Below are 16,100 nucleotides of genomic sequence, written 5' to 3' on the forward strand. Positions count from 1 at the left end.
TGATCCTACTTGAGACGGCCCTGAACAAAACCACCCTGGAAAAGGAGGTGTCTGAGATTGAGAAGGTGGAGGTGGCAGAGGCTCTTTCCAAGATCTGTGTTTGCACCAAGAACAGCATTAAAGGCTCTTGGGGTAGGGAAAGAAGGGCCAGATAGTACAATGGGGTCAGGAAGGGCTATTGAACTTGCTGATATCAGTATGACACAGGGTGACACTTGCCTTGTAAGAGGAACCGGGGCCAGTGCACCTGCATCCCATCGACTAACCCAGATTAGGCTTCAAAAGAGGGCACATGAGGGGATGGGAAGCAGGAGGCCCAGTGAATCAGAGGTTGGAAGCTGCAGGAAGCAGTCAGAGCCTAAAATGTAAAGGGTGAGCTGAGGAGCTGTTTTAAGTTTGGACCAAAAAAAAAAAAAATCTGCCTAAGAGAAACTGATGGTGCGCCAGCAAATCAGGCAGCAGATGCTGTACCTTTTGTCCAGCAATTAAAGCACCAGGGCAGAAGGCAGGATTCCTGCATTCTGCTGCCTCTCATATTGACACTATTGTCTTATTATTTCCTTGTTCTTCTCCTGTCTGTCAGCCTGTATCCACCTTCTGTCTCGTTTTACACTTAATAATATGCACTTTGGGAGCAAGGGCCATCTCTTTGTTCTGTGTTTGCACAGTGCCTTGCACAATGGGGTCCTGGTCCGTGACTAGGGTTCCTAGGCCCTACAGAAATACAAACAACAACAACTGTGGGCATTTCAATACCAGAAAAATATCAACAACTTGGATGGAATTAAGGAAGAGCAACAAACATGATAAAAGCACTCTCCGAATTGATATGAGGAAGTACACAGGGAATATGTATAGCCTGCCTAAACGTCAAGCAAGCATGTGACCACTGGCGGTACACGGAATCAGTATTTGAAGAGTGTCACCAGCTAGAAAGAAAAGGAATTTGACAAAGTGTAAGACTAGGAATAATGGGCTAAAACTAAAGGGAAAACTTGATGAACATCAGGAAGTTTTTTCCTAGTAATGCAATCCATTAAACTGTAACTATCCCTGTAAAAGACTGGCAGTGACTGCCTGAAACACCCCACTCTGTTACCAAGTGTTGATCTTGCTGGAAAAGGGTTAGGAGGATTTTGCTCACCCCCAGAGGCTGGTGACTTGTTACCTCAGCTCAGTTTAAGGGAGGTGGAGGGGACGTCTGAGGAGAGAGGATCTAGGATGTACACTGAACAGGCCTGAGGGAGGAATCATAGGAGCAGCCAAGCCTGGGAGAAGGTGTGATCTGACGTGTGTAAATGTATTATTTATTAATAAAGCCTAGCACCAGAAAGGGGTGACTTTGTATTCTACATACTGGTTCAGCATTCCTTATAGAACAGATTGGGAGTGGCACCTGCACATACTCCCTAACTATAGATGTCAGTGTTCCCAAGGGCAGAGAGCTGAACTTCTTGAGCTGTTTTGCTCGCTTTCTCTGCCACCTCATTCTGCAAACCATTCCTACAGTAAAAGCTCAATACAGAGCAAAGAGCACTGAAAAGAAAGCTGAATATGTCTGGCAAACAGGGAAGCCATACAAAAATATACCTTGGTTTTTATGGATTGGTAAATAGGGTACTTTATTGAAGGAGTCATTAGAAATGGCTCAACTTACATATGCCTTGCTTTGTACAGAAAGTGGCAGTAAAACATTTTTTTTTTAAAAGAAACATGCATGGAAGATAAGAATGAGGGCAGGTGGAGAATGAGGTTGGAAGCACAGTGGGTTGAAGATAATTCCTGGCTCCCTCAGATCAGAAAAATGGGAAGCTTTTCTTGCAATAGACACCAATGACTTATAAAGGCCAATTAGCTAGTGCTTTGTGGATGGACTAAACAGTAAAACCAATGAGGAGTCCTTGTGGCACTGTAGAGACTAACAATTTATTTGGGCATAAGCTTTCATGGGATATAACCCACTTCATCAGATGTGAAGTGAGTTATATCCCACGAAAGCTTACGATGTGAAGTGGGTTATATCCCATGAAAGCTTATGCCCAAATAAATTTGTTAGTCTTGAACATGCCACAAGGATGACTCATTGTTTTTACTGATACAGACTAACACGGCTACCGCTCTGAAACCTATAAACAGTAGCACTACCCAGAAGCTAAATGCATTCTCTCAGCAGAACCATGTGAACCTACACCGCTATTAGACAATGAGACTCTCACTTGAGCTCGCTTCAAAATGCTTTACATTGCATAATAGCTAACAGCAGTTTTATTCCCTCTTTTGAATCTGTACTTGTGACTCTCTCTTATTTGTGATGTTTCCTAAAGGGAATTCCAAAACCTTTGTTTGATCTGAACTTTGGTTTAAATGTAGGAAGGTTGCTAATTCTGCCCAGTTTCTCTCTTTCTCAGTAGATATGCTATATTTTGTGAGTTTCTCTTACTGATATTATTAGTTCAATCAGATAAAGGATCAAAATCTTTTAAATATGTATCAGCTTTTAGAAATATAACAGCTTACATCAGGAGTCACATTTGTTCACCTTCAAGAAACAAGAAGGATGCCATGAAGTCCATTGAGCTCAGTGCAGCACACAACAGTAAAGATCAGCAGTGCAATTGTTAAAGGAAGTTAGACATAGACCAGTGGTTCTCAGATTTTTATACTGGTGACCCCTTTCACACAGCAAGCCTCTGAGTGCCACCTCACTTACCAATTAAACACTCTTAAAATATATTTAACCTCATTATAAATGCTGGAGGCTAAGCAGGGTTTAGGGTAGAGGCTGACAGCTCGCAACCCCCCATGTAATAACCTCATGACTCCCCGTTTGAGAACCCCTGATATAGACAAAAGGACCAACAGGTTCATTCAATTTCACATAATAACTAGCATGTCATAAGCCTGTAGACACCCTCTCCAAAATAGAAATAAGTGTGCTAAAAATGTCACAGTAAGAGTCTGAATTGCAATCAGAGGCAAAGGGGCTAGGCTAATGGTGCCATATGTAAGTCTCCTCCAGAGGAGAGCACATTCTCCATTTCCAGGTTTTCATATGGGCCCTCATCACATGGTATCTTAGCACCTGTTGGAGACAGTCATGTCCTAGCATTTATTTAGCTGAATACCATGATTAGTATCATCACCAAAATGCATGAGAATAAACATATTCTTATTCTTGGTTGATTTCCATTTGACTATATAAATTGTTTCATTTCAGTAATGGAACAAGGGCCTTTCTAGGCGGCTAATGAGATCAGATTTCCTCATCGGTAGATAAATTCAAAGGCCTCTTTTCAGATGATCATTAGGCAGCTTGTGCTACTGAAAGCATCACATGCTACTGTGTCAATGACGGAGGTGCAATTAAAAGGTTATGTCCCCTTTACATCCAAGTTATGGATGTTTGCTCCACATCAAGGCTGCAGCATGAGGGCAAGATATAGTGTGGAACCACAAGGGATGAGAGCTTGTTTCCAAACAGGATATTTTTAAAATAAATCACCTTTTTTGCTAGACACAAAAAACAAACAGAAAACCCAACAACAGGAGGCTCTTCTAAACACGTGAAACCTCAAGTGCTCTACAAAAGTGACAACACTTATACATTAGGCCATGCTGCCAGCCCTGCCTAGAATACATTAATGTATACTTTCACTTGATCTTTTGCTCTGGAAAATCCCCTTGATAACAAATGGGGACAAAAATTCTCATTCCATATTTAATTCTCGCTTGTGATTTTAACCCAAAGTTTAACACTCTTCTCTGTGGTTTGTCACAACCATTTCATTATAAAGGCAATTAAACTATTATTAGTATCAAGTTATTGGATTGTCTTGCAAATGATCTGTGTACCATACATCGCTGCAATTCTGTAACAATTTAATGTGTCTAAAGAATCTATCACATCATTAGGAAAACAGAAGCAATCATAATGCAACACTAAAGAATTTTAGCATACGAACAAGCCTTTTAAGTTAATGAAGGCAACTGAGGGTATTTATTGCCTTTAATTAGTAGATGAGGTAATCAGAGAAATGTATTGCTTACATTTAAGCACATGAATAACTTTATTCATGCAAGTAATCCCATTGACTTGACTCATGTGCTTACCTGTTTGCATCAATGAGATATAATAGAGTAGCCTGCTTTTTAAGGGGAAAAAAAAGCAAATTACATTTTAAAAAATTATCTATTCTGGTATCAAAGAGGTCACAGAGGTCCTAAGTATTAAGTACCTTGTCCTGTTGCAGAGACAGAGCAGTGAGGTAGTGAAAGGAAGGCTAAATTCAAAAGGAACAAATCTCCCATTTTAGCCACACATTTAATAGTAATTGCAAAGGCATCTATTTAGAAATCATAAATACATCCTTCAGGCAATCATTTCCACCCCTGTCAAAAACGTGGGATTGGACATTGAGTAGGTCTCTCCCTGGCTTTGTATGACTCTTCATCCCTCAGCTCCTTATGTTTTGGTGCAACTCTTCAAGTATCACTAAAGCTGATTCCTGCTGCTAGAACAGATTGGGGAGAGAAAAATATACGGAAGTGATAAAGCTTTAAAAATGGTTTTCAAAACACAGCTTTGAAAACTAACCCTTAGTACAAACTGTTGCAACTCGAGCATTGTGTAACCTTTCCTTTACTACTATTTTTATACCTTGCTGTGAGAATTGGCTCACTGGGCAATTTCTCATGCTTTCAGAGGACTGGAAACTGAAGGAAGCCCTTCTGAGTACACACCCTTCACAAACCGGGATTGAAAAAATAGAAAGCTAAGAATGACAGGAAGAAAAAGAAAGTAATAGAGTGGAAAACTGCCATGAGAACTGGAGCAAGTATTGTAAAGATTAGAATTCCCATACCAGCTCATTGCACTGACCAACAAGGAGGAAAGTTTGGAAGCTGGAACAAATCAGTCTCTTTTTTAAACAGTTTTTTAGAATTTTTTCCCCCTGAATGGATAGTGAAATACCACCAGTATGGATGATTTGTCAGTTTTTTTAAAAAAGCAAAATAATAAACAATGAAAACCAGTTTTCAAGCTAGTAAATACAAAATTATCTATTGCAGATAAATATAACATGCTGGCTACAGCATTAACTGGACTGTACATAATGTCTTACACCCTTGTGCGACATTTTCCCCCAAGTGTAACATATCTGCCAAAAATGTTTATCGGGCTGGGCATGTCCTGCATTTGCAGAGCCATCTTTGTGCAGTTACAGTCCTGACCAGTGTTCCAGAGATTGAGGCAGGTGCAACCTGAAACATTTTTGCTACAGTGCAGGGACTTCAGGCTGCCATGCAGAGAACGCAGGACACTGATAAGTTGTCTCTCTCCTCATGTTGCTGATCTTGCATAGCTCAGTAGGCTCAATGTATCCCTCCCAACCTTGACAGAGGACTTAAGGAACATAAAAGGAGAGAGGAAGAGAATTAATGCAAGAAGAAGGAGGGTGATGCCAAGGGATGAAATGGGCACCCCTCACAAGGGTAGAGAAAGTCAGGGAGAAGGTTGCCAGTAGGACATGAAACAAGCCTGTGGCCAAACCCTGAACCCAGGGAGCCACTGCCTGCTACTCCAAGAAGGTAATTACAGGTACAAAGGTGGGAGGGAAAGCTGGAAAAGGCCTTTTAAGGGAAAACGGGATCTTTGTGTGTCATGGAAGCGCTATGTCCAGCACCAGAATTCTGGAGGCTTCTCTGAACTCTAAACATTTTGAGGTTCTCTCAGGACTGCTTCAAAGGCATTTGAAAGACATGACAAATTTTATGTTTGTTTTTTGAGGCAGGGCAGTCATTAAGAGTCACATTAAAAATAAACTTCATCAGAATTGCACAAAGCCCTCTGGTGGCCCCCTACGCCTCCAACTTATTTGGAAAAATATCCATCCCTGGAGAACTTTCTGAGGCAGATGGGGGAGGGGAGGGAAGAGACGGGGATGGACAACTTTTGACATCACAAGAAGGTTGAAGGAGAAACAAAGGTAGGTACAAAATAAACAACAGCATCCAGAAGCACACGGGCTTCAAAGGTGACAATGCATTCCTTTTAAACAGACTGGTGAAACCCAAACAATGCAAACATTTTTCATTTGATAGTAAAGAAACATATATATGATAGTTTTCAGAATACAAGAATGCAAACTACAGAACCTCTTTTTTTTTTTTTGGCTTTTATTTCAGATCCTGAAAGCTCATTCACTTGTAAATTATCTTACATACTCATTACACCAGGGATTCAACTTGCAAAATAATCTGAAAGCTTTACCAAAGCAAAACACTTCAGAGGCTAAAGTACAAAAAGCTCATAAATGCCTAACAAGGTAAGCATAGGGTGGAGACTAATCTACATTCATTTTTGCACATTTAAAAATGTTCTTTTTATATCTGTAATTCCAGATACTATGTTTAAGATTATTTTTCTTAAGAGTTTAATAAAAAGCTGTCTCTATAGCTAGTATTAAAGCGCTAGAGGAGTCTGCAGCCTACTTGCACATCATTGGCTGCTCTTTCTGCTACTTGGTGAAAATGTTTATTTAAATTATTTTTGTCCTGGGAACTGCTTTTTGGAAAAGGTCTGATCCTGAGAGCGTCACTTATGACTGGGCAAGACAGTCAAGGAGGTAGTACAAACAGTTAGCACACAGACAGTGCAGGTGGTCAGAGCTTAGGTAAAAGGGTGCAAGAGGTGTCAGCAGCACACACAACTGTTTTATTAGCACAGAAGTATCAGAGATGTCAGCAACTGAGCAACTTGACAGCACATAGATCCCTGCTCAAATAAATATGGCAACACATATACTGAATACTCCCACGATCTACAATACTACCCCCAGAAAGGTATGATGAGCAGAGTGAACGCATGGGATAAACTGGCGTGTCAGGAGGAAGCGCCCATCATATTGTAACTATTTGCAAAGGTTGGATATTTTTGTTAAAATCAGGCAAAACATGAAGTTCTTATATGCCTGGCAGAACAGTACACTTATTCCTACCAAGAGATTCCTCCATCAGCTCTGTGAGAACTTCATGTACCTTAAGGACCAACAAGCACCTGTTCTCTCTCAAATTTGTAATGCTTTGGTCCAAAAATTGTGAACAATAGCTGTCCCATCATTTATTTCATGATGTCTTGGAATACTTCAGGTTTAATTTATAAAGTTATAAAGGGAAGGACCTCAAATGATTTTCAATATAATAAAGCTCAGACAACTTTCTGGTTTTATAAAATCTGGAATTTTCTGCTAATATAGATCTCCAGATATACAACTTTGCACCGCATGGAGAGTTTTCATAGCCCGTTTTTCTTGAGAAAAACATTTAAACTAAAGGAAAAATAAAATTTGTTTCAAAGCAATAAGTGTAACAATTCAATATGTAGCACATATCCAAAATAATTTACTTAAACTTAGAGTGAATATTAAAAAGATAATTGAAGTATATTGTTGAATATTTTGTATGTTGCACATTCTGGGTATCCCATCTTCTGTTCACCTTGTTTGTATTTACATTTAAACAAACACAATCGCTCAGTGGAAAAGAATGCAGCATGAGAAATAGTGTCATTTCACATATCATGGGATTTGTCCCAGAAAAGTGTTGGGGAAGGAGAGAATATTGAGAATATTTTAAAATTACATTTTTATATTGTGCAAACAGTTTATCAAAACATCTTTAATAGAAAAAGGTGTTCTACAATATTAGCCTCAGATATAATTTAAATGCAGCGGGCAAGTGCAAAAACATCACAGAACTTTGTGGAAACCTAATGTTCGTGATAGGTTATCTTGTTTTTCATTCATTCTCTTCAGTTCCATTCATATTTGCATACGAAAAAAAAGTTAGGTGCTATTTACATTAGAAATTCCTTTTTATTTCTGTGTCAAAACTATCAAGTCCATCAGAGCCTGAGTTTACCTCTGGAAGTGACTGTCCAAAGTCAGGCTAAGAACTTCTGGCTACTTACCAGTTGCTACAAATTACAAGAAGTTATTTTTCTTAAACAAGAATTCTATATGATCATATATATGGATTCCCTTGGTTCTCATTGCCATCATAAAAAAGCCAGACCGTACACTATTACTTCCCACAGAGGTGCAACTGCTTTTACAAAGATTTTGTAACACAATTCATGAAAAAGATAATTATGGAAATATGAGGGTGTAAGTAAAGCAAAGATCCAAAGCAATCAATGAGATTTTAATATGCTATTCAGACTCTGCACTGAACATATGGCATGTAGTTGGAATGCACATGCAACATGTAAGAAAAATCACTTTCATAGTAAGTTTCAGCCTTTTAAAATGAGTGAAAGAGTTACTAGCAGAAACACTGGTAGACTAGTGACTTCAATACTATTATGTACCACTGATAAGGTAAGTTATTTTGGACAGACCTACACATTTTAAACACATGCCAGCATACTAATAATTTCTGTGTTAATATAAAATAGTTATTCATTGTTAGCAGCATGCCCTGTTAAACTACTGCCAGATTTATCCTGTAGTGTCCAAATTCAGTGACACTCCCAGAATTCTTTTCTATACATTAAATTCTAACTTTTCACTGTCTTTGATGGTAAGCATATTTCCTAGATTTGTATTGGACTAAACCCTACATTTTTAGTAAGAAAAATTACCCCTGTTGCTTATATCTTAGTGACTAGTATAAATCTCAGCTTTCACAGCTAATATTTGCTAATGAGAAATATTATGTTCAGACACAGCATACGAGGGTTATTTGGTACTAGCATTTGCTAAACACATTTGCAGAACAAATATTCTTTTTCACACATTTCACTGACTACTTACTGTAAGTTGATTGAGACTAATTAAGAATGGGTGGCCAGCTGCAATTTGATACAATAATTCAGTGATATTGCATATTTTCCACCCAAATATGGCAATATAGTAGTACAATTCTAAAAATAAAAGTGAATCCCTTGTGGTAGCCAGCCCTTTTGCAGTGTTCATTTCCTTTTAGGGCTCAAGTTTCCCACAGGAAAATTATAAAGAGGAGTTTGGCAAAAATGTCATACATCATGAGTGGATAAAGTATAAACACAAATTGCTTGGTCAAGGTTTTCTTGCCTTGGTCAAGTACACACAAACTAGTCTCTCTGTAAGGCATTAAAGACAGGAGGAAAAACATCCACCAGGCAAGAGAAGAGAAACACACATACCAGCACAGAGTCACATACAAAGTCCCCCGAGACAAAAGTGAAACCATGTGAAGTGTAATTTATTTTTTAAATTTATTTTATGAGCTATTCAGATCATTGAAATAAAGTGTGCAAGTGCATTTAAGAATAAAAACTACACTCTTAACAAGGTTCTGTTAAAGAGATCAAGAAATTCTGAAGCAAAAAACCTTCCTATAAAACCATACATACAACTTCTGGCTAAAACATCTGATTGACAAACAGGCTATTGAGTTCTGAATGTCCTTTTGGAAGAGAAGGAATACCTTGTCACAATACCTCCTTTAAAACCACCTTGTACATGTGATTATATTTTGCACCAAACCTAGGATCTCTTCAAAGAACAGTATTATACAAGTTAGATTTCAGGTAAACAGTACGGTTATTTCTTGTTGTTAATACATGATCTGTATATTTAGAGGACAATCCTAGGCTGCCATGTCAGTAGTTTGAAATGCTTCAATAGCCCTTTAAATTGTAATATGCGTCAAGATTACATTAATCCAAAATGAACAGCAAACAAAAACGTAATCCAGTGGAACAATGATTGAAATGTCTGCAGTTTTCTTAGGAAGGAAAATGTTGGTAATGGATTCTCCAAGTGTTCTGAGAATTCTCTAAAAACAATATTAACATACTTAAAATTATATGTCCTACTACAGCTCCACACTTTATATTAGTGCTTTGGTTTCCTTTTGTGTTATGTTTCTTTCTTTAAAAAACAAACCCACAGCATACATGCACTGATAAAAAAAGTTAACAGGCTTAGAGATGCTTTACAATACTGCTGCACAGAACATCTCAAAGTGAAAGATACATTTGTTTCTGAGTTCTCTCAGTAGCAGATAACAAAATTCACTTTTGGAAATAAATAAGGAATTAGGAGCAATAATTTTACATGCTTCAGTTTATTCTATTCCCATTTAACATTTGAAAATATTTGTACTATTTTAAAATCAGTAATATTTGTAGCTCTGCCTAAAATCTTAAGATTTCCAATTATTAGCCTTAGTTGAAAAGTCAGCTACAGAAATCCTGACTGAAATAATAGGTTAAAGTACTCTTAGTATTTTTTTTTAAGTAGTTTCAACTTGGCACAAAAATCTCATAGACTCATAGATTCTAGGATTGGAAGGGACCTCGAGAGGTCATTGAGTCCAGTCCTCTGCCCTCATGGCAGGACCAAATACTGTCTAGACCATCCCTAATAGACATTTATCTAACCTACTCTTAAATATCTTCAGAGATGGAGATTCCACAACTTCCCTAGGCAATCTATTCCAGTGTTTAACTACCCTGACAGTTAGGAACTGTTTCCTAATATCCAACCTAAATCTCCCTTGCTGCAGTTTAAGCCCATTGCTTCTTGTTCTATCATTGGAGGCTAAGATGAACAAGTTTTCTCCCTCCTCCTGATGACACCCTTTTAGATACCTGAAAACTGCTATCATGTCCCCTCCTCTCAGTCTTCTCTTTTCCAAACTAAACAAACCCAATTGTTTCAGCCTTCCTTCATAGTCATGTTCTCAAGACCCTGAATCATTCTTGTTGCTCTTCTCTGGACCCTCTCCAATTTCTCCACATCTTTCTTGAAACGTGGTGCCCAGAACTGGACACAATACTCCAGTTGAGGCCTAACCAGCGCAGAGTAAAGCGGAAGAATGACTTCTCGTGTCTTGTTTACAACACACCTGTTAATGCATATCTATATAATCTATATCTATATTTTTAGAATCACAACAACAGATCTTCAGCTGTCTCCTTAAATACCGTTTCGGCACACAAAATGGGACAAATCAGGGACAGATTAAGAATGAAAGAGCCAGGGTTGAAACTAAGGCTATGTCTATACTAACGAGCTTGCAGCTGTGCCACTGTAAGTTCGCTCATGTAGGCATTCTATGCCGATGGGAGACGGCTCTCCCATCGACATTATAAAACCACCTCAATGAGCAGTGGTAGCTCTCCCACTGACATAGTGCTGTGCACACCACCACTTATGCTGGCAAAACGTATGTTGCTCAGGATGGTGTTTTTTTCACACCTCTCAGTGGAATAAGTTTTACCAGCATTAAGTGGTAGTGTAGACATGGCCTAATACCTTTACACTGCATTACAATCAAAACACGGCACCTTAGAAAAGTCTCAAACACAGGGATTGGACTGATTTCAAAATCCACCTTTGTGTTTTCCCCCTCAATGTCTAAACTGCATTGGGTTCTGGTTTTTCTCACATCAGGGCTCTCTTTTTCCCCCCTCCCTTGTATGTTAAATATTTTCCAGCACCTAAAAAAGTATGCAAAATGCTTTACAAACACATTTAATCTATTCTTGGCCTCGCTCTTGACACTTCAAAAAAAGAGTACCAATTGTGACAGCTTTTGTGAGGTGAACACCCGTTCACAGAGAACCGGATTCGGACCCAAAGGAAATTCCACACAAAGCCACTAAGCAGATATCAGATGGCAATCCTCCACAGAATATATGAAAGTTTGCCTTGCCCACTACTATCCTGAAGGAAGGAGATAGGTAAACCAAGAGGCCTTTAAAATAATGCTTTATCTACTGTATTTTGCTCAGCAAAGCAACCTGAATGGACATACATGAGAAGTCATTCATTCTTGTGGTTTAACAGTATATGAAAAATCCATTTTTAAGTTACTTTTAAAATTTCTGAACCCATGCAGCAAGAAAACATCACTGATATTAAGACCTGGAGGGAAGCGCAAGATCAGAAACTACAAACTGTTTTCCATCTTGCTGCATTCACCGAGAATAAGAAGGATGAATACTTGATGTTCACCTATAGAGTTAAGAAGGAAGCTGAATTTCAAAGGTAATACATGAAGAGCAACTTATCAGCCCAGCAACTTGCATGCTGTGTTGTACAGCATTCCTTTTCAATATGTCATTCCTGTATTCCAATATACATATATGTTGCAAATCTTTCCAGGCAGACCAAAATTGAGGCTGAAGACAACGCTGCTTCCTGTTATTTGAAAGGACTAACTGTGCCATTACCTTCAGTGAGCCCACCTAAAATTCTTAAGTGGTGCAGCATTTTATCTTCAAGGAATACAATATCCCAGCAAATGGGCAAGATCAGGAAAATAAATGTTTCTTAGATGCCTAGCTTGCTCAGAATATGAATGTATGTATTTTTTCTTTCCCTGTGCATTAGACAATTTTTTTCTTGACAATTGCTATGGAAAACATTGTAACGTGTGTTTTAACAAAATACTTTTAATAGTGTGCAATGAAAATATCTATTAATTTTTTACATTGTAGTACTTTCACAACCTTATGAAATTAGCAATTTTAAAGTCAGCTAAAGATCAAAGACTTCCATTATATTCAAACAAAAGATTTCACAAAGAAAAATCACGAGCACTATATACTAAAGCCACTCTAGCAGAATGTTTATCTATACTTCCCCTGACGAGTCTCTCTATATTCTTGCCAACATTTTAAAGATTTGGTCTTCCATTAATCTAATTACTTATTTTCATGGATCCATTAAAAAGCTGAAAACCCCAAAGAAAACTTTTGTTTTCCGTCCTGGTAAAAGTAGTGATTTATTTTGATTAAGCATATGTTTTCTTTTTGTATCATGTGAAACTTGCAATATTTAAGAACAACTAGTATGTGTATTGATATATCTGTACATATTCATCTGATCTTTACATGGGCTTTACATTATATGCACTTCTCTAGCCCATTCCATCTAAGTATATCAAATATTCATTGAATTGCCTCCATTTCCTTTTGAATTGGAACTATTATCTTCATCTCACAAATGGGAAAAAACAAACAAACCCCAGAAGTGAAAAAACCCAGGAGTTCAGATTCCCTTCCCCAACTTTAACCACTGAACCACACTGCCACATCATACCAAATAGGCACCTTAATAAAAATGAAAGAATGAGATGCAATATAACACAGTTAATGATCAGTATATTCAAGTATTTTGTTGAATCAAAATCTAAGATTTTAAGTTTAATATGACAACTAGATGCATCTCTTTGGAATTCCAAAAAGTTATTTAAAAGAGCAAAAACTATCAAACTTTTTTTAAAAAGTGTTGACCAGCATGAATACTAGAAATTGAAAATTGAATAAAGCTAATAGGTCAGATCAGTGCAAGACAGTTTCCTATCAATGTCCCTTTGCAAGTCACAGATCCCTGTTGCAGCTTCCTAGACCTGCTCAGAGTTTGTCATCTGTTTAGTATTCCTGACATTGCTCCTCAAATTCTCAAACCAAGACAGTGAAACTCTAACAAAGCGTCTGGTCTAAATTGATTCTCTAGATATTTAGTCACTTAAATTAGCAAATAGATTAATAAAAGTACCCCAGCCTGAGGCACCAAGTTAGATCTGGTTGCAAGTACACAACTGATTATAATTTTAATGTTTTCATTCAATTCTAAAGCTCAAGAGGTTTAATATTTGATTAAATATTGATTATATGGCCAAATTAACAGATACCTTGAATATGTATCTGCAGAAATGTTACTATTGGCCACTATCATTGAACAAACAATAATGCAGATGTGGGCCACAACTTAATTTACATTTGAGTAACACTTCACCCTCAACCAATACAGACTCTAAGTCCCCTGGGGAGGGGGGGCAGGGGGAGAAAGGAGGGGAAAGCATGTATTTCCTTATATTAAAAGAATTCAAAACTGAACTGGGAATTTGTCAAGTCAAAAGGAACAAGCTACGTTCTATAAGAGAGATGGCCTCAAATCATATAGATGAAGAAGTAAGAGAAGAAGTGAAAAAAAATCACCAACCTGAGCCAAGTCCTGGTATAAGCTACCTCCCATGCAGTTAGCTGACAAAGGTTTGCTCATCACAGAAAACTTAACAGATTAGCTGAGAACAGAAGTGCTAAATCTATCTAGGGTCTTATATAACTCCCCCTTTGCCCCAATGAGCATAGTAACTGAACACTTCAAAATCATTAATTAATTCCCCCCCTTTTATTGGGGGCACAGACAGGTCACACAGTACCAGGAAATTAACACAGATCTCCTTTCCAGTGTCTTAACTACAAGTCCATCTTTCCAAGTCACACAAAAGCTGCCAGAGGGGTTTCACAGTTCAGAATTTTACATAGGAAGCGTTTAGACACTAATACACACATATAAGCGAAGCGCAAACTAACAGAGAAGGATGTTCAAAACTGCATGGGAAGGGATGGCATTTACGGAGTGGAGTACAGAGGGGTGGAATAGGAAACTGGCTTGCTATTTAGGATTTGACTGTGCTAGATTTTGTTCAGAAGTGAACTGACTGGGGTCTGCAAACTGCATATGTGCAGGACACCCACAGCTTCTGGATGGGCATCTTTGTTATGTCATAAATCCAAAATGAAAAGGGTAGATCCAAGCTTACAAGAATAACTGTATGGTATACAAGACAAATTCTACAGCAGAAAGAACTTTCCTGTTATTCTCCTCACTCCATACGAACTATTTCGTGGCACTGATGTAACTGCGTATTTTATATCCATTCTAGCACAATATATCTTTCCAGTAATTACTTAATTGTAACATATTTTATTTTGCTAGCTGGTCATGTCTTTTAGTTTCTTTAAATCTTTCTGCATACATGTGTAAGACAATAGGTTTTAAATTCAGACAGCTTTCAACCCACAAAAAAATCATGCAGACATAATTTCAGCACCATCCTTCATTTGCCCACCTGCTGACACGGAGGTCTCTCCAAAATGGTCACCGTGAAGTGCTAGCACAGACCAGGTACACAGAGCACAAACACGGGGGCACCATAATTTATGCATCTGTGGTGTTACTGAAGCTCATGCTTAAAAAGCAGATTATGTGAGCATTAATATTTGTACCTATGAAGGCTAAGCTAAGGGAAACTGGATCTCATGCAATAGGAGGATAGTACATAAGAGTCAGGAAACACTCCCTCTCTACACTTAAAGTTTGTGGAGGAGTTGCAAGTGTTTTGGAGGATACGATTAAAATTCAAAATGATCTGGGTAAACTGGAGAAATGGTCACAAGATAATAGGATGAAAATTCAATAAGGGCAAATGCAAAGTACTCCACTTAGGAAGGGACAATCAGTTACACACATACAAAATAGGAAATGACTGCCTAGGAAGGAGTACTGTGGAAAGGGATCTGGGGTCATAATGGATCACAAGCTAAATGTAAGTCAACAGTGTAACGCTGTTACAAAAAAAGCTAACATCATTCTGGGATGTATTAGCAGGAGTGTTGTAAGCAGGACACAAGAATTCTTCCGCTCTACTCCACGCTGCTTAGGCCTCAACTGCAGTAGTGTGTCCAGTTCTGGGTGCCACATTTCAGGAAAGATGTGGACAACCTGGATAAAGTCCAGAGAAGAGCAACAAAAATGATTAAAGGTCTAGAAAAACATGAGGGAAGATTGAAAAAAATTGGGTTTGTTAAGTCTGGAGAAGACACGGCAGAGGGGACATGGTAACAGTTTTCAAGTACATAAAAAGTTGTTGCAATTAGGAGGGAAAAAAGTTATTCTCCTTAACCTCTGAGGATAGGACAAGAAGCAATGGTCTTAAATTGCAGCAACAGCAGTTTAGGTTGGACATTAGGAAAAACTTCCTAATTATCAGGATGGTTATGCACTGGAATAAATTGCCTGGGGAGGTTGCGAAATCTTCATCAACAGAGATTTTTAAGAGCAGGTTAGACAAAAACCTGTCAGGGATGGTCTAGATTATACTTAGTCCTGCCATGAGTGCAGGGAACTGGAATAGGTGACCTCTCAAAATCCCTTCCAGTCGTGTGATTCTATGTACAGCACTGCACAACTGGTTAGGCACACTATGGGGGATTTTCACTTTCCTCTAAAGGACGAAGTATTGTTCTTATTGGAGGC

At 38.2% G+C, this 16,100-nt stretch overlaps 1 protein-coding gene across 6 annotated transcripts in view; it reads right to left on the reverse strand.

The window, feature by feature from the left end:
• The window catches only part of RABGAP1 (RAB GTPase activating protein 1), a 153,263-nt gene that overhangs the window by 66,258 nt on the left and 70,905 nt on the right, over positions 1-16,100 (reverse strand). The gene's annotated exons all lie outside the window — the stretch shown is intronic.

The sequence above is a fragment of the Gopherus flavomarginatus genome, chromosome 17 (genome assembly GCF_025201925.1).
Source record: "Gopherus flavomarginatus isolate rGopFla2 chromosome 17, rGopFla2.mat.asm, whole genome shotgun sequence".
Classification (NCBI taxonomy): Eukaryota; Metazoa; Chordata; order Testudines; family Testudinidae; genus Gopherus; species Gopherus flavomarginatus.